Source organism: Culex quinquefasciatus, chromosome 3 (assembly GCF_015732765.1).
Source record: "Culex quinquefasciatus strain JHB chromosome 3, VPISU_Cqui_1.0_pri_paternal, whole genome shotgun sequence".
NCBI lineage: Eukaryota > Metazoa > Arthropoda > Insecta > Diptera > Culicidae > Culex > Culex quinquefasciatus.
Window position 1 is genome coordinate 70,047,863 of NC_051863.1, and position 21,577 is coordinate 70,069,439.

The window sequence follows — 21,577 nt, forward strand, 5'->3', positions numbered from 1 at the left end:
ACCTGAACATTCGTCAGTTGTGTGCTATCTTGTGACAACGATCATTTAGTACTTTTCGAGAAAATAGATTTTTAAAGTTTGTTGGTAAATAATTTCAAAACTATGAATGATAGAGCCAAACTTTTTGAAGCAATCGGCTCGTATACTATCGCTTAACAAACGCTCCAAGTTTCAACTAATTTGGTTACACCAGTTAAAAGATACAGTAAATAATGTAAAAAAAAAAGAAAAGCACGTGTCACAAGTGTGTTTCGAAAGTAAAATTAAACTACGTGTCACAAGTGTGCACAGAATTCCCATACAAACTAAAATAAGCTCAAATCAATGGTATAATCGACTTAATTAGTATATTTTTATAAACAAAAGGTTGCATTGCCTTTAGAAAGGATGTGCGTACATAAATTTGTGAAAAACAAGAAAATTTTTCCACATTTTCCAACAACATGTATGACGTGTCACAAGTGTGCAAAATCATTTTGATGATAAATTGGTCTATGTCACAAGTGTGTATTGCGATATCCGGGAAATGGAAGCGAGTTTCCAAAATCGGGTTAAAGCATCTTGTAGTGTTTGTTAAGTATAGCAAAACGTCACCATTAACTCATTTTCGACCAAAATGGTCTATGTCACAAGATAGCACACAGATGACGCATTGTTCTGGTACAGAAACGGTGTATTTTATTCAAAATTCACAAATGTACTTTTTACTCTAAATTTGATTGAAAATAAAAAAAGTACTTTAAGGAACCTTTTTTTCAAAATAAAAAAAAAAAACACATAAATCTAAACGTCTGTTATTCTGCATCCCAGAGTATTGAGCCATATTGCATAATCTTTTGCACATATAAATTATCTTCTGAAGATTTTTTTCAATCGATTTGGTGTCTTCGGCAAAGTGGTAGACGTGGATAAGGACCACACTGAAAAAAAATAATACAGAGTAAAAAAAAATGGTGATCTTAAATTTCTCATTTTGTTACTAAAACTTGATTTACAATAAACGCCATTTTTTTCTTTTTTTGTATATGTTAAAGTGTAAATAGTGCGTCCAATTTTCCCGGGTTTTGAATCTCCCGGGAAACGGGAAAAATATTTTTGAAATCCCGGTGATTCCCGGGATCCCGGGAATTTTTTGAACAGTCATAAAATCTATTTTCAATATATTTGTTATGTTTTCAAGCTTAAAATCATAGAATCAGCTCAATTATATTAATTCGTGCTAATCTACACATCAATCTGAACATAGACGACAGCTTTTAAATAGCTTAAGGGGTTACATAAATGTAAATCGGCATAAATGTCAGAGGTTGATATGAGAACACATTTGATCTTTTTTATTTTAAATATATTTTCAATACATTAAAATATATATTTTCATCTATCATCAAAATAAATTTGAAAGCTTTTGGTTGTACCATTGCCGAGAAATAACAATTTGAAGTTGGGACTTAAGAAAAATGGGTGCCACGATATCTCAACACTGCTTTGACCAAATCGGCTCATAATTTTGGTGAATACAGTCATGCCTCGGTTTTGCACGCCTCTGTTTTGCACTGCCCCGGTTTTGCACCGTTCAGCTGCCTCGGTTGAGCACGGCCCAGTGCTTAACTGAAGCACAGAGCTTATGGGATTTTGGCTATATGGGAGACATTGGCGTTAATCGTATGAAAAATCATGCAAACATCAAAAAATTATAGTGTTTTAGAATTGGGATGACGTCAGTTATCCATTAAAAAATTTTCATGAAAATTTTCATAAAAATACGTATTTTTCCTGTATTTTGAAAATACATATTTTTCTTTAAAGAATCCAAAAATATATTGTTATTGCAATATGGGTATCAAATGATCAGGGTTTTTCATACATTTTGGATGTAATAACAACATTTTTAGAAAATACTCCAAATTATCACAAAACTACGTTTTTTCGAAAAAAAAAATACTCAAAATTGCAATTTTTCAATATGGGTATCAAACGATCGGAATTTTTTTATACATTTCGAATGTAATAACAACAATTTTTGAAAATACTCAAAATTTTCACAAAACTACGTATTTTCGAAAAAAAACTCAAAATTTCCGTTTTTACAATGTGGGTATCAAACGATCGGGATTTTTTCATACATTTCGAATGTTATAACAATATTTTTTGAAAATGCTCAAAATTTTCACAAAACTACGTATTTTTGTAAAACTTTTCAAAATTTCAGTTTTTTAAAATGGGTATCAAACAATCGTGATTTTTTCATACATTTCAAATGTAATAGCAACTTTTTTTGAAAATACTCAAAATTTTCACAAAACTATGTACGTTCTACTACGTTTGAAAAAAATACTCAAAATTTCCGTTTTTACAATGTGGGTATCAAACGATCAGGATTTTTTTATACATTTCGAATGTTATTAAAAAAATGATGAAACTCAAAATTTTCACAAAACTACGTATTTTTGAAAAAAATCTCAAAATTTCAGTTTTTACACCTCTTGCGAAAAACAGAAATTTGGAGTATTTTTTTCAAAAATACGTAGTTTTGTGAAAATTTTGAGTTTTATCATTTTTTAATAACATTCGAAATGTATGAAAAAATCCTGATCGTTTGATACCCACATTGTAAAAACGGAAATTTTGAGTATTTTTTTCGAACGTAGTAGAACGTACATAGTTTTGTGAAAATTTTGAGTATTTTCAAAAAAAGTTGTTATTACATTTGAAATGTATGAAAAAATCACGATTGTTTGATACCCATATTAAAAAAACTGAAATTTTGAAAAGTTTTACAAAAATACGTAGTTTTGTAAAAATTTTGAGTACTTTTTAAAAATGTTGTTATTACATTCGAAATGTATGAAAAAATCTAGATCGTTTTATACCCATATCGCAAAAATTGAAATTTTGAGTATTTTTTTTCGAAAAAAACGTAGTTTTGTGAAAATTTGGAGTTTTTTTCTAAAAAAATTGTTATTATAACAGAAATGTATGAAAAAAACTGATCATTTGATACCCATATTGCAATAACAATATATTTTTGGTTTATTTAGAGAAAAAAATGCATTTTCGAAATACAGGAAAAATACGAATTTTTGTAAAAACTTTCATGAAATAATAATTTTAATGAATAGCTGACATCATCCCGATTCCAAAACACTATAATTTTTTTATGTGTGCATGATTTTTCGTACGATTAAAGCCAATGTCTCCCATATAGCCAAAATCCCATAAGCTCTGTGCCTTGGTTATGCACGCCTCGGTTTTGCATCACCATATGCGGTGCTAAACCGAGGCATGACTGTACTCGTTTATTTGGTTCCGTGTGCTTGACAAAGGCCGAAAATCTTAAAAGTTTATTTTTAAATAAGATAAACATATTTTAATGTTTTTTTTATTAAAGCTTTTGATTCATGCATTTTTCAAATATGCAGAATGCAAAAAGCGGGCATCGTCATGCACACGCGAGGTCTGGTGAGTCTTTTCCCCATTTTCAGCCAATTTTGTTCATCCTGTCTTGGGAAAAAAAATGTTCACAAAGTTTGACAGTTTGTTTTGCGCATGGCAAAATTTTGTGCTTAAATCGTCTCTTACTCAGTTTAATAATGAAATATCTTCATGAATCTTTAAGGAGTAATCATCTTTCAAGTGGATTTTATAATTTTTTTCTGTAATAAGTTTTTGTTTGTACTTTCTACATGTATGTAACCCTTTAAAACAAATTAAAACTATATATTTTTTGTTTTTTATTCTGCTTTGACTAACTGGGGTAAACCGGGACTAAAGTCGGAATAGTTTAATATATTTTTCCAATTTTTAAAATTATTGATATTCAAAAAAAAATCAAATCAAATTATTCGCTTTACAGCATTGCCTTGGCGTTCTCGATTACGAGATTCCGACTCGAAACTAGGTGTCCGAAAGGCTTGATTGTTGAGGCAATTGCAAACCTCTTTTTACACCTGAGCTTCCATCCACCCCGGGATTTGAACTGGCATTACTCGAATCAACTCTAAAAACCTCTGCATATATAATATAAATAATCAACAGTTTTAACACAATCCATGCTTGCAACTATTTGAATAAAAGATGAGCTTTCATTGTGCCAATAGATTTCCACATGTGGACTCATAAAGTGCATTATGAAAAGAGGATTATTTTTAAAACACGAGAAAAAAAAACTCAACAATTTTAATCACCACGCTCCATTCTTCTACCGGGTTTTCCACTAATTTCGCAAACTACGCTCATCATTATTCCACGGCACTCGTGACCACGTGTGAGCGCTTGCAACCACTCCCTCTCGCCCTAAACCATTCTCATTATGTTTAATATCTACTGTTTGCGCGTGAATTTCCCCTAAAATTTCCATAATGTGTGCACCATACTAAAAGCGCACTTCCTAGTTAGTACCTTCCCGCACCCTCACCTCCACACCAATTTGGAGCAAATGGCGAATGTTTGCTATCTTGGTCCACCTCAAATCCCCCTCCTTTCCGTGAAAACCCCATTTCCGTAGAAAATCATGCGGGGGGAGTGGGTTGAAATTAAGTGACAGACGGACCGCTTTTTCTCGCTCTCGGTTTCTTAATTATTCCACACCTCCAAATGAAAACGACCTTCTTTTCACCATAATCCGCACTTCCGGGAAGGGGTGCAAGCTTAAGGGGAAGGTCTCCCTCCCCCCCCCCCTCATGTGACGTGACACACCAAACAGTCCCTGCTCTCATCACATTATTCCAGCTAGCACCAAATGTGTGTGAGTGTGTGGGTATGAATTTGAAATCGTTTTGTATGCATGAGAGAAGGTCCCAAATGAAACTCTCCACCAGCAGAAGAAACGGTAGCCGGGGTGAAAGGGCTTTGAGACCGTGGCCGCCGTAGCCTGTCAAGCATTTCTGATGGCCAATGAGCAGTGAAAGAGAGCTTCGGCGACGACGACGACGAGTGGACAGACAAGGTCTGGTTGAGAATCGACTGTGTAGCGAAAATGGTGACGAACAGTGGGATATTTCAGGTCTGTGCAAAAAATCTCGTATACATATATCTTCATTGACTCTAATTATTAATAATACACAATATTGATTCTCCAAACATGTCCATAAGTTTCTACAATACCGTGAGTTGAAGACTTTATACTTAATATTAAACATTTTTTAATTTATATGCTTTCTCTCAATTCTTGGTTTGTACGAAAAGAGTAAAAAAAAATTAAAAAAAATAAATTACAAGCCAAGATTTCAACATTTGGATGAAAAAAAATGCATTTTATACCAGTCCATCTTTTACCAGTCATAAGTTTTCAAAATATCTATGTACTAAGGGATTTTTTTTTGCGAAAAAAAAGTAATTAAGGGACTGTTCATTGAGTTGAAAATAAAAATATTGACATCAGACATACCCCCTGATTCAATTCCTTAGGCAAAAATAAGTAACTGTGAACATTTTGAGTGAAATCGGTCAAGGGTTAAGGGTCACTTTTTATCGTTAAAGTATATTTTCATACAAAATCGTCTTTTTTTAAATCGTTAATAACTCGCCAGGGTTAACTCGGATCGTTTTGCAGTCTTCGTTAAAGTTGTTTGTCATAAAATTTTACATAACAATCTCACAGTTGACAATCAACAGTCCAATTTCCCATCAGTTTGTTTTTGACAGCATTTTAATTCTCGGGTGAGTTTTCAAAAAGCCGTAAGTGCCACCGTGGCCTTCGACACTTATTTCCGTTTTTCTCAAAATGTAAACAAAATTTCATTGACAAGCAGAAGAAAATCAGTTCAATTAGTTGGGTGGTGACGCGCGGTCAATTATGTGGCATTGTGTGTGAAAAGAAAAGAATTTTATTTCGTGTTTCATCCTGGTTGGCTTGCCCACAAGCAGAAGAAAATCAGTTCAATTAGTTGGGTGGTGACGCGCGGTCAATTATGTGGCATTGTGTGTGAAAAGAAAAGAATTTTATTTCGTGTTTCATCCTGATTGGCTTGCTCAAGTCCTTCCTATATCATCGTTGATCGGGAGGCACGACGTCGTGTGAATTGTTGCATTAAAATAAGTTTAAGTATTACTGTAAATGACTGTAAAAAAGTCCTTCCTATATCATCAATGTCGTCTGGGTAATCGTGATGAAAAATTACATTTATTCAGTATTTAAATACCTGTGCGCGAGTGTTTTGGTGTGCTAATTAGAAAGACCTTCCCATAGCATCGTTGCTCGGAAGGCTCGCCGACGGGTTTGTTATGAAAGTCCTCCCCATAGCATCGTAGCTCGGGAGGCATCGAAAAGCCAATACCTTATCCTACTAACCCAAAAAAAAAAATAATCACGTGATGCTTGAAGGAGATGCTGTGGATTCAACGGTCTCAAGCGGTATCAACAAGTATATAGCGAAAAACTATGTGCTTGATGAGTCTGCAACTTCAACTATCGGACTAACATTCCTCCCTTTTGTTGAACTGCAGGCTTCTTGGGAGGGCGCCGGTATTGACTAATAAGTCGGGGTCTTCAGGGGTTAAACAGTGAATGGATGGTTGGCTCCCACTGATCATTTTTGATTCATTGTTTAACTTCAGCTGATCTGTCAATAACGGAGTAGCAGCTCATTGGCAGTCAACCATGCTCATGCTCATGCTCATGCTCAAATGTAAACAAAATTTCATTGATTGTTAATTTAGGGCACTTGAAGGACGTGTAGATGGACAATCTCAAGTATTTTTGAAATTGGTTTAAGCTGTCAAAGACAAACTTATGAAAAATTGGACGAGCTTTCCGGTTAAAATATTTTCAGGTCTTAAAATTGAAGTCTGTCATATATAAATGGCCAAAAACCTCAAAAATACCATTTTTTCAGAATTTTTACTTTTAAAACCGCTGTATCTTAACAATGATTGGACAATAGGACAATGGTCAATAAGGAAAATTTTATGTTGAATTGTCTGAAAAATTGATTCCCACTATCGGGTTTTGAATTTTTTATTAAAGGACCCTCCATCACACCCCCACACCAAAAAGCTCATAATTTACCCCCTGGTAGTGGTCTCCTTAGATGCTCAGTTAACAAAAGTTATTGTAAAGGACGAAGGCAAACTAAATTTAGTTTTGAACACTTAAAAAAAATAGTTTTAGTAAATGATTTTTGGGAGTGATTGTGATAATCGAATAATAGCATCATTGGTGCGCTGAAAGTGGGGACGCAAAGTCGTGATTATTCAGGTTAATTTTTTGTGTGTGCTTTTGTATCGCTATTCGTATGGGGTGAGTGCAAAATTTGTAAAGGTGGTGTAAAAAATATTCGGAGTGAAAAATGATTTTTTTGTGTGCCTTTGGTCGTGAATTGTGTGTGTCTTAATTTATTGTTGTGTGATTTTCAAAGCCCTTCCTATATCATCGTTGATCGGAAGGCACGGCGTCGGGTTGGATTGTGTTTAATTTTTTCGAGGGTTTATTTATTTGCGGGGAAAAAGCCATTTCTATATAATGATCGAAAGACGCACTGACAATTTGGATCGTCGAGTTAATAGTGGAGCAAAATAACTGTGTGTGAGTGATTTTGTGTGCTAACCAGAAAGACCTTCCCATAGCACCGTTGCTCGGAAGGCTCGCCGACGGATCTGTTATGAAAGTCCTCCCCATAGCGCCGTAGCTCGGGAGGCATCGAAAAGCCAATACCTTGTCCTACTAACCCAAAAAAAATAATAATCACGTGATGCTTGAAGGAGATGCTGTGGATTAAACGGTCTCAAGCGGTATCAACAAGTATATAGCGAAAAACTGCTTGATGAGTCTGCAACTTCAACTATCGGACTAACATTCCTCCCTTTCGTTGAACTGCAGGCTTCTTGGGAGGGCGCCGGTATTGACTAATAAAGTAGAGATCTTCAGAGGTTAAACAGTGAACGGATGGTTGGCTCCCACTGATCATTTTTGATTCATTGTTTAACTTCAGCTGATCTGTCAATAACGGAGTAGCAGCTCATTGGCAGTCAACCATGCTCATGCTCATGCTCATGCTCAAAATAGTTTTAGTAAATGATTTTTGTAGTTTTTAAGGAGAGATACATCATCCTGCATTTTACGTGCGTCTTTTTGTAACATCTCAGGCTATTTCTCAAATATTTTGAACGACAAAAAAATCGTGAAATCAACTTAAAATTGATCTTTTGAACCTAATAATTAAATAATCTCATAGAAATGTAGTGTATTTTTCTTTCAGTGTATTTTTTCAGAAAGCTTTTCGATAAGATGTAACGACTTCGAGATACATAATTTTTAAAATTACAAACTATTTCGAAAAAAAATTTAATAACAAAAATATGTAAATAACTTACGCTCTTCTCAAATGTCATTCTCGAGTGCAACTGCCTCCATATACACAAAAATATCAATCGCTATACATTTCAATCCTTTACGAAATCAGCCAATTTATGATTTTGTATTTATTTATTTGGCGCACACCTTGTTCACCAAAGAAGACATTTTGTGTAATTGTTATGCATGGGTGAACGTCTCCATACAATGTTGTTTGTACAAAAATGGTACTTGAATATTCGAAAATCTGTTACTTTTGAAGGAATTTCCTGATCGTATTGGCGTCTTCATCAAAGTTGTAGGTGATGAGGACTTTTCAAAAAAAAGTTTCACTGAAAAAAAAATCGCCGATTCAGCATAGCATAGCATTGGTGACTACCCGTAGTTGCTACTCCGTTATTGACCAGGACCTCCAAAAATTGTTCCATGGACCACAGATGAAGAGTAGGAACCAATCATCTCCACTTCAAAGGCCTCTATCATGCTGATCAATACCGACGCCGGCCACGACCAGTGGTAAGACACGGGGAAGTGGATGGGAATGTTAGTCCGATACTTGAGTGATGAAGACCTCTTAATTGGCTGCGTCTTCGACAAAGTATTGTATGAGCTTTGAGAGGTTAGTAAAATGGGTATGAGGTCAAGATTCCCGTTTTTCGGTTTTTTAAACATAATGTCAATGATTGTCCATTCCCAATAATATTTTTTTTTCATGTTCAGAAAATTTCCAATGATATAGCCTAAGAAACATTTTAGACAGGACCTCTGGTTGCTGAAACAGCGAATAAAATAAAAAGTCTCATTCAAACATTTCTACATTTTCTAATGCCAATAACTCAGCCACTAATGGTACACTTTTTAATGTTGAAAACAAGAAACATTTGAAAAATTTAATGATCTTTTCGGAAGAATATTTTGAAAAATTTGATTCTTAAAGTTTTTTTTTGACAATATATATTTTCTGATTTTTCGTTGCATCTTAGATTTTATGAAAACAAATTATTCTTGAATAATTGTACAAGTGTGTAACATTCTACAACACATTTTCCATTAAAACGCTTATTCAATGGCTTGTAATTTCATTCATCCCTCCCCCTACAGGCAACAGTTAAGAGACATAAACTTCAAAAAATATTTGCTTTAGTCTGGCCAAGCTTTACCTCTTATGATAACTTATATTTCAAACAAAATTTAAAATTTCCTATAAAATTCTGATTGCAGAAATGAGTGACAAAATGCAATCATTTCATTATCTGTGCACCAAAAAAATCAGGGAGTTTAGTGACCGTCACAATAGCTTGTGAGATTAGGGTGGAATATCAAAATCGATTTTCCAGCACAGCCCTTTTTCAGTTCCTTTTGGGGTCCCAAACAACTACCCAAAGTATGGGAACGCTTGATATTTTAACAACACTGGTTGCAACTGTTTCTTAGCCTCTGAGAGAACGGACCGATACTAGATCGATTTAAAAGGAAAAAAAATGAATAAAATGTTTGAGAAATTTCCAGAACATTCCTATGACTTCTTTTCCAATTATAATGTCACCTTTTACATTTCAAAAGGTACAGATAACACTTTCAAAGTTAAGGTTAGATTTTAAGTTTATGAGGAAAAACATATCACTTTTTAAATAAATTTAATTCTTTTATACGGATAACAATAGGGTAATTCTCTATCAACTCACACGAAATCGAGAAAAGTTGCCCCGACCCCCCTTCGATTTGCGTGAAACTTTGGGGTAACTTTTGTTCCTGATCATGAATCCGAGGTTGGTTTTTAGATATCTCGTGACGGAGGGGCGGTACGACCCCTTCCATTTTTGAACATGCTGGGGTTCAAATAAAAAATACAATAGACTCTCTGGCTGTCGATCTTCTCTTTGTCAATATTGCTCCAGCTGTCAATAAATTTTTCAATCCCTTCAAATAGATTGTTTTGATTTTTCATTTTATAATTTGATAACTCCCGTTCTCGACGGTCCCTTCAATATCGACAACGAGAGAGTCCACTGTATAAAAATTCAAATAACAAGCCATAGTCTCAACATTTAAATGCAAAAAGTGTTTTAAAATGCATTTTACACTAGGTAGTTTAGTCATTTTGCAATCATTAGTCTTCAAAAATGTAAGATTTGGCCAGGCTTCACTGAACACCAAGATCGGGTGCGCCGTGGTGCGGTTTTCGTGTCACTCTAGATCCCAAACCGAGCTGTTTATTGTCACACCATAGCAACTATACCGAAAGCACCTTGGTACACCACCGGTGCATCCAACTGTATACCAAGATGCAACTCAACAGAATGGTTGATCCAAGTAAACCGGAGGCGACATTGTTTTGATTGAGGTTTGTTTGCCATCATTCACATCTTCGAGGTGGCCTGGCGGTTGTGATCTCCGTCTTTTAATCATGAGGTTCCTGGTTCAATCCTGACATAAACATTTTTGAGGTTTTTTTTCAATTTTTATTATCAAAATTAGTGATTACATACAATAAAAAAAACTTCTTCGAACCTGCGACGCTCTAGGCAAAGGGTTAAAAAATTCAATGGATTTTTGTAGTGGAATAGAGAAAACATTCTGTATTATGCAGGCAGAAAATGCCTATTTCAGGATTATATGCACTAGAAGTTAGAGTTTATATTTCATGACACAACGAAATTCTATTCCTAAAGAATTATTCTGAATAAATAAAAACATTCAAAAAAATAAAAAAATAACTGTCGAGATTCGAACCAAGAACCTTTAAAATACTAATGCAGTGCCTTTGACAACCACACCATTAAGAAATGTTGATTTCAGCTGGCTTGCTAGGCATCAAGAGTTCTAAATTTCTCCCGTGTGGTAGGCGCAGAAACCAAGTCAGTTTTGTGTACCCGATCCACACTTTGGTTTCGGTGCACCGATCAAGCTACCGAGCTGTGTCGGGTTTTTTTTTTGTGACGAGAAATGGTGCGCATAAAAAAACCGGTATCATAGCAAACCGTTGTCGCACCCGTCAAAAGGAAAGTCTGGATTTGGCGAAAACAAAAATTTCAACAGAAAAAAAATTATATGCGATACTAATCATCAAAAATATTCAAAACTTCAATTTTTTAAATCAACCCAAACATGCTAAATGATTTTAAACGCAGGGGAATGCATTTTAAATCAAATTCATCTGATTGCACTTAAATTTCCACTGAAATTTTGATGTTTTTCAGAAAAATATGTTTTTTTCCCCTGATTTTTCGGGCTTATTTTGAAGGGAGAGGGGGGGGGGGCTGACAAAAACGTTAAATAAAATGTGTACTCGCCATAGGCCGTTGCAAATATTTTTTGAATATTTATGGATATTTTGAAAACTTATGATTTCAAAAAAACTGGGCAGGTTTAAAATGCACTTTAAAACACTTTTTTCATTCAAATGTTGAGACCAATGCTTGTTATTCCAATATTTATAATTTTTATTTTATTGCCCCCCTCCTTAATTTTTTAAAACACTATTTTTGAGAAACTGAGAAAATTATTTATATTTTACTTTTTTTGTATTTTGTTGATAAGACCCTTAGTTGCTGAGATATTACCATGAAAAGATTTAAAAACAAGAAATTTGATGTTTTCCAAGCCTCAACCAAACAACCCACCATTTTCTAAAGTCGATATCTCAGCAACATATGGTTGGATTTACAATGTTAAAATATGAAACATTCGGAAAATTTTCCTATCTTTTTATTTTCATTTTTTTTTTAAATCAAAACTAACATTTCAAAAATGCCAAACATTTAATATTACGCCCTATTTATGATGCCATTATTTAAATGAAAAAAAAAAAAGTTCATTTTCTACATTTAAATAATGACTATTTCTAGATTTGATTTCATATAATTAGTTTAAAAAATCATTATATGTTCCTTTTTTATTGCTTTTTGCTATGAGGAGACCGTGCGAATGAGGTTTTAGCAACTGTCTAGTCCACCGTGCGACGGCAGGATAAAGATTAAATTAATATTCATCGTTTATACCCGAGGTTTTAAATTATACACCACCGTCACCACCGCCAACCACCACCGTGCACCCCTAAAAAAGGATAATAGCTGTCGGATTTCGCTGCATATATAGTGGTCTCAATTCGCCCCAGACGGTTCTGACTCCGTTGCAGGAAAAAGAGGATGAATTTTAGAAAAAAAAATCATCTTGTTCGACGGGACACCATGTGCGGTTGGTGTTTCGTTGTGGAGTTGAGCTAGCAAAAGCTAGCTGGAGTATCTAATGTTTGGATTCATTTCTATATTGATTTGGTTTCACGAAAAATGGCTATCATGAATACCAAATTCGAGCTCGTTTTCAGCTTTCTCGTTGCTCTAGCAGCTCCCAAATTAATTTCATAATAAAAACATCAACAAAAGTTCATTTCCTCATAAAAAAAAGTAAGACACCCTCAAAGTGCGCTCTTGCGAAACTTGCGCAAGGATGATTTACCTTCTCTCGTAGCAGTTTGTCAACAATTTAACCGCTCTCGAGTTAATGAATACTAAAAATTGAATTTATTCCAAAAAGTTGGCGCAACTTCCCACCCGCTCCAACGCACCAGGTTATTATGGTGAACAGACACCGCCGCTATAAAGTGGAATCTTTTGTGGGGTTTGCAATTTGTATCGCTAGGCATTGGCGGCACTGCAGGAAGGACTGGAGAAAGTGTAATTGTTTTTTTTTGCAGTATTTACAAGTTGAAATAATTTTCCAAATTGTTTAAACATTGCTGCCTAATTTTATTTATGCTCGATACATTCTTGATTTCTGATATCATATGGTTAATTTATGGCAAAACTTTCAGTACAAAGTTTGATCCGGTTTTATAAATGTGTTATTTATATGAATAAAATATTCATAATTGCATCAAAATTTTGTCAAATTATCGCAGTAAGTTGAATTAATAATGATAAATTATTTCAAATCGTTGAAGGTTATTCTCAATTTTCCTTCCAATTTAGAAACTTCAATTAAAAATAGGTTTCGTGCAATTTTTTTTCCTAATTTAGAACAGTTCAGCAAAAACATTCAATCCCAGCATGTGAAAGAATCCATAAATTTTCCAATTAATTTCAGTATCGTCACCACACGCCAATGCCACAACTGCTAATATAAGTTTTCGTTGCACAAGATGCATGCCGAACAATGATGATGTAAGTGCGGTGGTTTGTGTCTGCGTGTGTTTTCCTCTTGCTAGTTTAAAAGATGAACAGTGCACACAAACGTGGTTTCAAAGTTTCAGTGAAAATGTTTGCGCTCAAAAGATACTCTTAAACCACAAAGTTGTCACTACCTACATGGTGGGTGGTGGATTGCCACCCCCTCAACCACCCCTCCCTAATGAAACTTTTTCGACATCCTCACTCCTCACTCCAAAGGGAAATTGCCCTGATGTCACTCGCTCTCTTTCTGCCTCCACGTGGCAATGCCTAGCCGCCTGGTAGTCACGCTCCAGTTACTCATGTTCGCGAGCGAGATTTATGAGGCGGTAAACGAGCTTTTTAGGGGAAGTGCCTCCCCGTGTGATGCTTGCATAACCGGCCCCGAGATTATGAGGAGGCGCGCAACCCCTTTTCGCGGGGAAGCTTTTCTGTTGCTTTCAAAAACGTCCCTCGCGAGCATCCTGCAGGAATTATGTCTATCCCGCAGTGTGTGTGTGTGTGTGTGCGAAGCAGGATTTTGCTGGTAATTATTTTTGCACTATAGAATCTAAGGACGCTGCAAAGTTTAATTTTTTTAATAAAAATAACCATAATTAAATCTTCCCGATCATATTTATAATACATTTCTTTAAAAAAAATACAAAAACATCGATTTAATCATAATAATTGTAGGGGAGAGTGGGGAGACTTGATCCCCTTTTTTTGTATCGCACATAACTCTGTCAATTTCTCACAAAACTATGATCTTTTTGCATGAATTGAAAGCTTAAACATTCAACTCCCAAGTAACATTTTTTTCCAGGAGTTCTACAAGAGCTCTTCAAGATAGCTACAGCATAGCAGTTTGGCCCGCGGTAGGATAAAATTCTCTTCAAAACTTCTTCAGGAGTTTGGAAGAGTACTTGAAGAGAGTTTTATCCTACCGCGGTCCAAACTGCTATGCTGTAGCTATCTTGAAGAGCTCTTGTAGAACTCCTGGAAAAAAATGTTACTTGGGCTATGTTTGGCGGATAAGGGTACTTCATCAGATAAACTCTTCGAATCATGTCAAGCGTTTTAAAAAAATATTTTAAACCGGCATTTTCAAAATGTTGGGGGTAATTTGATCCCCCTTTAAACATTTTGAAGAAATCTTAAGCAAAATGTTTCTTATTCATCCAAACTTTTAATTTTCTATAAGTAACACAATTTCACATTAAACCTGTACGTTTGTGTTCAAGATATAACAAGTTTAGCATGTAAAATATTTAAAAACTTAAAATTTTCTTTTTAAGATTAAAAGTGAGCATGTTTACAAAAGCTGGTAATTTTTGTTTACAAAACTTTTGAAAAATGGTTCAAACTGCAGTAAGTTATGTACAACTATATTAAAGGAAACTATGTACGAAAACCCAGCCCGATCATTTAATCTTGAGGCTGATTCCAGTGACTGTAAAAATGCAGGGATCAAGTCTCCCTAATCGCACTTTTTTAAACAATTGATTGTAAAAATAGTATGGAGATAAATTTAACGTCAAATGCGTATGGGTTTTGGAGTTGATATGGCAGTGCGTGGCCGAATGGTTGCGCTGTCCGCTTTGTAAGCGGATGATTCTGGGTTCGATTCCCATCTGCTGCAACCTTCCATCGGATGAGGAAGTAAAATGTCGGTCCCAGCCTTGGTTGTTAGGCCGTTAAGTCATTCCAGGTGTAGGAGTTGTCTTCATGCCATAAGTACAAACAACACACCAAACCAAGACTACTCCGGTGGAATCGCTGGCGGCGTTTGGACTCGCAATCCAAAGGTCGTCAGTTCAAACACTGGGGTGGAAGGTTCCTTGGAGTAAAAATAAGTTTGGGTGCTCTCCCCATTCAAGCCTTCGGACTCCTAGGTTCGAGCAGAAACTTGCAATAGAGACCACAAAAGACCCGGGGGTCGTTAATGTGGATGGTTTGATTTTGATTTTTTGATGTTTATCAAACAATTCATGCATAAAAAATATTTTTTTGAATAATTTTTGAGTGTTTTCTATACTTATCAAAATAAAGAAAAAAGATCTCTTGGAAGTTTTTTGCAGCACTTCTTAGAAAAATGTGTGTAACTCAATCTAAACATTTTTTAATTTTTTTTCTTTGTTTTCTACAATGAGTTTTAGTCAAAAAACCTGAACAATATCGTTGAGATCTAGAAAATTCTTTAAAACTTTCACTAATACAGTATGGTGCTATTTTGTTCTTATAAAAAGGTACAACTCCCTCAAAAATGTTCTAAAAAATGTTTTATTCGGAAATCGTGTTTTAGACAAATTACCATACAGTTTCAATAATCATAGATGTAATGAGATTACTCACAGCTCCCTCCGTGTACGCACGAAAGCATGCAGCTAGTGCTCAGTGCTCCATCGTTTTTTCGATTTTTTTCGCCGTAATTGATTGTGGTTACCCGCGAGTTTGCTTCTCCAGCATGCCAAAGGCCGGCCGTGGCCGTGGCAGTTCGAGTGCGGCCTCAAAAAACCCGCGAAGTTCGTCTACCGGCCGTGTGCAAAAAGGTAAACAAACCAACGCCGTGTCGGCCGCCATCGCGCAGGGGAGCGTCAGCGCTGAAGGCATCGACAAAAAGTTACTACATCCCGGATATGTCCCAAGATCACCAGTGCGAACCCGTTCCGGTACTTCCGGTGCCACGACCAGTGGCACATCAACATCCCCATCAGGAACGAGTTCCAGATGCTGAGCGACGACGAAAAAAATAACAACTCTGACGGTAGCAGCACTACCGACGACGACGACGACGATGATGGTCGTGCACGGAAAAAAGTGCCGACGTCAGAAAAGAACAACTCTCCAGCGGAACGTAGACCACCTCCAATTTTTGTTTTGGACACGTTAGCGGACGATGTTGACGAGTTGCTGGAAGGCCTCGGATATTGTCTGAAAATCGGTAAGTCGGCAGTGCAAGTGATCACACTGACCAAAAAGAATTTCGACCTGGTGTTTGAAGAATTGAAGCGTAGCAACTTCAACTTCTACACATTCAACCCCGAGAAGCCCCTGTTAAGGTCGTCTTGCAGGGTTATCAAGACCGTCCGATCTCCGACCTGAAGGGTCACCTTTTGGACGCCGGAATAAAACCGCGGGAGATTAAAGTGCTCTCGCGCAAGACAACGGTAACAGGTACACACACTGTACCTGTTGTACTTCGACCGCGGCACCGTCAAGATCCAAGACCTGCGGCGGACTAAGACGTTGGACGGTTTTTGGGTAAACTGGCGGTTTTACACCAAGAACCCGACGGACGTAGCGCAATGGCACCGTTGCCAGAAATTCGGCCACGGCTCGCGGTGAGCCACACCTCTCGGAGGCGTGCGCACTGCCACGAAAGGCGGACTTGGGGGACAAGGCAGAACAAACCAAGCCGCGCGTAAAGTGCGCGAACTGTGACGGCAACCATACCGGCAATTACCGCGGATGCGTCGCGCGCAAGGCCTACCTCGAGGAGCAGGAAAAGAGGAAGAAGAAAGCGTCCCACTCTCCTCAGCGAAGTACGAGCGCAGCCGTTCCTGCAGCTGGACAGCGTACGGTTCCAGCGGAAAACTCAGCGTTCCCTCCTGGTTGGGGGCGTTCGTTCGCCAGCGTGGTCGCTGCCGGTAGCGGCAGTACGGCCCAGCAAGAAGTCACCGGGGAAGATCTCTTCACCCTGCCGGAGTTCTCTGCTCTCGCGGGGGAGATGATGACGCGGTTTCGGAGCTGCCGTAACAAGGCAGAACAATTCCTGGCCCTTGGGGAACTGATGATCAAACACATCTACAAAGGATAAATTACCTGTGATCTAGATATAAGCTTTCTCTTCCACTATTCCCTTTCCTTTGCAATTTCTGTAAGTTTTTTTTATAGTTTTTTCTTACTCTTGCTAGTGCCTTAGTTAAAGAAATAATTGTTCCTAAATGGATTATGATGCAACACACAGCTGTAAGGAACTCCAAAACTCTGTTATGCACTTCAAAATAACTCATTGTATCTTGAATATTCACCAATAAAACCGAATTGAATTGAATTAATGAGATTACTCATATAGTCATTACTATGTAAAATTGTCCGATCTTTCAGATAAAAAATATTTTCAGATTTTTCTAATCTGACCTAACATTTCAAAACGGCCAAAAATGCTATTAAAGCGGAATTGGGGTTTGATGGCCAATCGATTATTTTTAAGGTGTAACACAAAAAACACACAAAATACACGTAAATTATGTAAAAATGCCCAGGAATCCAGTAAAAATAACACTGAATTCCTGGGACATTTTTACATAATTTACGTGTATTTTGTGTGGCCGCATAAAGCTTCCGCTCTAAATACAGAGTGATTTTCATGAAAAATTGTTGAGACACCAGCCACGTTCAATTAAGTCCGATTTTCGGTTTCATTTCATCCACTGTGCAGTGCTTCAAATTGTAATTTCATGAATACTAGGTATTAAACGACTCAAAAAAGTTTTTCTTGCACAAACCTATTTGAAATCTATAATGACACCAATTAAATTTTTATCTTATTTGGTCATGGTAAACAAAAAACAACAATTTTTCTTTAAAAAGTTTACCTGAATTGAAATAGTTTACTTTCATTAAGCTGGATCCATTTCCAGATGCTTCAGTAATAAAAAATATCAGAAATGAATCTTGAAATAAAATTTTGTGATCCTTCCATTAATTCTATAAAATGAATAAAATTAGGTTTTAACACATGTTTTTGTTTATTTTTAAAACATTCGTGCCAAAAATTAAAGAAAATGTTTACATCCGCTTGAATTTCGGGAATATTTTTTTTTTCGGGAAATCCTGGAAATCCCCGGAATTTGTTTACCCCGGGCCGGGAAATTGGACGCTCTATATACAATTTGAAGAAACAACATCGTAAATTTCTTTAGTTATCAATCTGCAAACGATATATTACAAACATAGGGGAACTATACCCTTTCTCAGCCTATTTCTATTATCGGCCTATCAGCACTTTAATCATAAATTACAGATAAAATAAAGTGTTTTTGACTGTTCCAAAGTAATAAATAGTTCAACTTAAAGTGAGCAAGCAACTCTTCATTGTTGATACATCTTAAAATGTTGATTTAATAGCGGAAAACGGCAAAAGTGATGAGAATTGGTCGAACGGCTTAGTGTGAATAAAATGGGTATATTTCCCCTATTTTTTTTTAACAAAACATCAAAAGAAACACAACATATTTTTTAAGATCAAAGGATAAGATTAGATTAGATTAGATGAGATTAGATTAGATTAGATTAGATTAGATTAGATTAGATTAGATTAGATTAGATTAGATTAGATTAGATTAGATTAGATTAGATTAGATTAGATTAGATTAGATTAGATTAGATTAGATTAGATTAGATTAGATTAGATTAGATTAGATTAGATTAGATTAGATTAGATTAGATTAGATTAGATTAGATTAGATTAGATTAGATTAGATTAGATTAGATTAGATTAGATTAGATTAGATTAGATTAGATTAGATTAGATTAGATTAGATTAGATTAGATTAGATTAGATTAGATTAGATTAGATTAGATTAGATTAGATTAGATTAGATTAGATTAGATTAGATTAGATTAGATTAGATTAGATTAGATTAGATTAGATTAGATTAGATTAGATTAGATTAGATTAGATTAGATTAGATTAGATTAGATTAGATTAGATTAGATTAGATTAGATTAGATTAGATTAGATTAGATTAGATTAGATTAGATTAGATTAGATTAGATTAGATTAGATTAGATTAGATTAGATTAGATTAGATTAGATTAGATTAGATTAGATTAGATTAGATTAGATTAGATTAGATTAGATTAGATTAGATTAGATTAGATTAGATTAGATTAGATTAGATTAGATTAGATTAGATTAGATTAGATTAGATTAGATTAGATTAGATTAGATTAGATTAGATTAGATTAGATTAGATTAAATTAGATTAGATTAGATTAGATTAGATTAGATTAGATTAGATTAGATTGGATTAGATTAGATTAGATTAGATTAGATTGGATTAGATTAGATTAGATTAGATTAGATAAGATTAGATAAGATTAGATTAGATTAGATTCCGTTGTCAATGACAACAATTAAATGACAGGTTAAAAATTTACTGATTTAATTCGACATCGAGTCAGACATATATATTAGAGTGTAACAAAAATGACTTTTTGGCGGGCATTCAAGGGTTTGTTCCGGTGGGCATACTAAGCCTTAATCCAAAATATGAGCTTGATTGGACGTAACAGGAGCTGGCGCTCCGCTCTTCAATTTTAAATGGGATTTAACCCGTAAAAAAAGATTTTTTCAAAAGTGTCACTTTTTGAGGCATTTTGGCCACTGAAGCGTTTATTTTCAACATCATTGGCGTATAGGCCAGATCCTTGCGCATCTTTTGGTATATATAACATTGAAATTTGGAGCACCCTGGAGCTCAGTACAGGCCTTCAAAGTTTGGCATTTTTTCAAAAAATCGGTCCCGGCAAAAAAGATATGCGTCGCGCCTCGCGACGCCCTAGACGCCATTTGATTTTGCCGGGGCCGATTTTTCGAAAAAATGCCAAACTTTGAAGGCCTGTACCGAGCTCCAGGGTGCTCCAAATTTCAATGTTATATACCAAAGATGCGCAAGGATCTGCCTACACGCCAATGATGTTGAAAATAAACGCTTCAGTGGCCAAAATGCCTCAAAAAGTGACATTTTTGAAAAATCTTTTTTTACGTGTTAAATCCCATTTAAAATTGAAGGGCGGAGCGCCAGCTCCTGTTACGTCCAATCAAGCTCATATTTTGGATTTAGGCTTAGTATGCCCACCGGAACAAACCCTTGAATGCCCGCCAAAAAGTCATTTTTGTTACATCCTAATATATATATAGATTTTTTTAGAAAACTCTAGAATTCAGAGATGATGTTAACAAATTTAAGTATACTGTTCAAATTGTAAGAAAAATATTTTAAATTGGTGCCTTCAAATTCAGATCAGTGTCAAATCAGTGGTAATACAGTTGTAAATATTGCATCTAATAGTGATTTAAATTTTATTTCACAATATTTTATATTTTTCCCAAATGTTTTTTTTTTCATAAAGTAATGAATTCATTTCAAAGATGCTTCTAATATTCCCTAAAACGTATGAGAAATTTAAAAATGTAAAGTCCCTAAAACATATTAAAAATTAAAAATACGTGATTTAGGAATTTAAATATTAATGGTTAGTCCAATGAGAAATCTGTTTTTTTTTCGTGTACCTATTTTATTTCTAAAAAGTCTTTTATAAAATAATATCTTTCAAATATTACCTAAAATCTCAACAAATTCTCCAAAATTTCGGAATAACCTAGGGCAGAGATGTATATTTTTATCAAAAAATTATTCTATATGAACCTAACCTACTGACAAATTACACATAGATCTAAAACTTGAGCCCAAGAGCTATAAGAAGCTGTAGGAGAATTAGAGTTAGTTGCAAACGATATGAAGAACATATTTGCATTAAAGCATAAATAAAAAAAATCCTATAAATTGTCGCTTTCGTCACTTAGCAGAGCAACTCAAGAAATAAGCTTATTTTGTATTTTATTCTATTTTTATTTTTTATTTTAAAAGTCGCTCATCGGTAATTTAGTTGACAAACTGAGTATTACCGAAGCTACTGCAGTGTTCTTTAAAGATGTTCCTCAGACCGAAACCCGTAAGAACGCTGAGAATGAGGTAACACACAAATTTGTAACCATTTTTACGAATCAATTGCTTGCAACCACCTTCCAACCTCCGTGCTCTATTACCACTTTATGCTTCAAAGTGCTTTCGGCAACGTTGTCGCGACCGTCAAAAATTGTCGTCCACTGCGAACGAGCACTCGGAATTTATTGGCCTGGGTGATTATGACATATTTTATCCGTCGGGATATGCCACGTGCGCCAAAGTGTGGAGCAAAGATTTAAAACATGGAGATTAAGAATTCCAGTTATTGCGAGCACTTGGATAACTTTTCCTTGATGGGTGTTTGGGGGAAGAGGGGAAGTTTTGCGAAGCTGAAATGAATTAAAGTAATCATTTCCCGGAGAAGTGACATCAAATACGGC

The 21,577-nt window shown here is 35.5% G+C and overlaps 1 protein-coding gene across 2 annotated transcripts in view; it reads right to left on the reverse strand.

The window, feature by feature from the left end:
* LOC6047980 (protein sidekick-1) overlaps positions 1-21,577 on the reverse strand; it is a 360,024-nt gene that overhangs the window by 46,990 nt on the left and 291,457 nt on the right. The window lies entirely within an intron of this gene.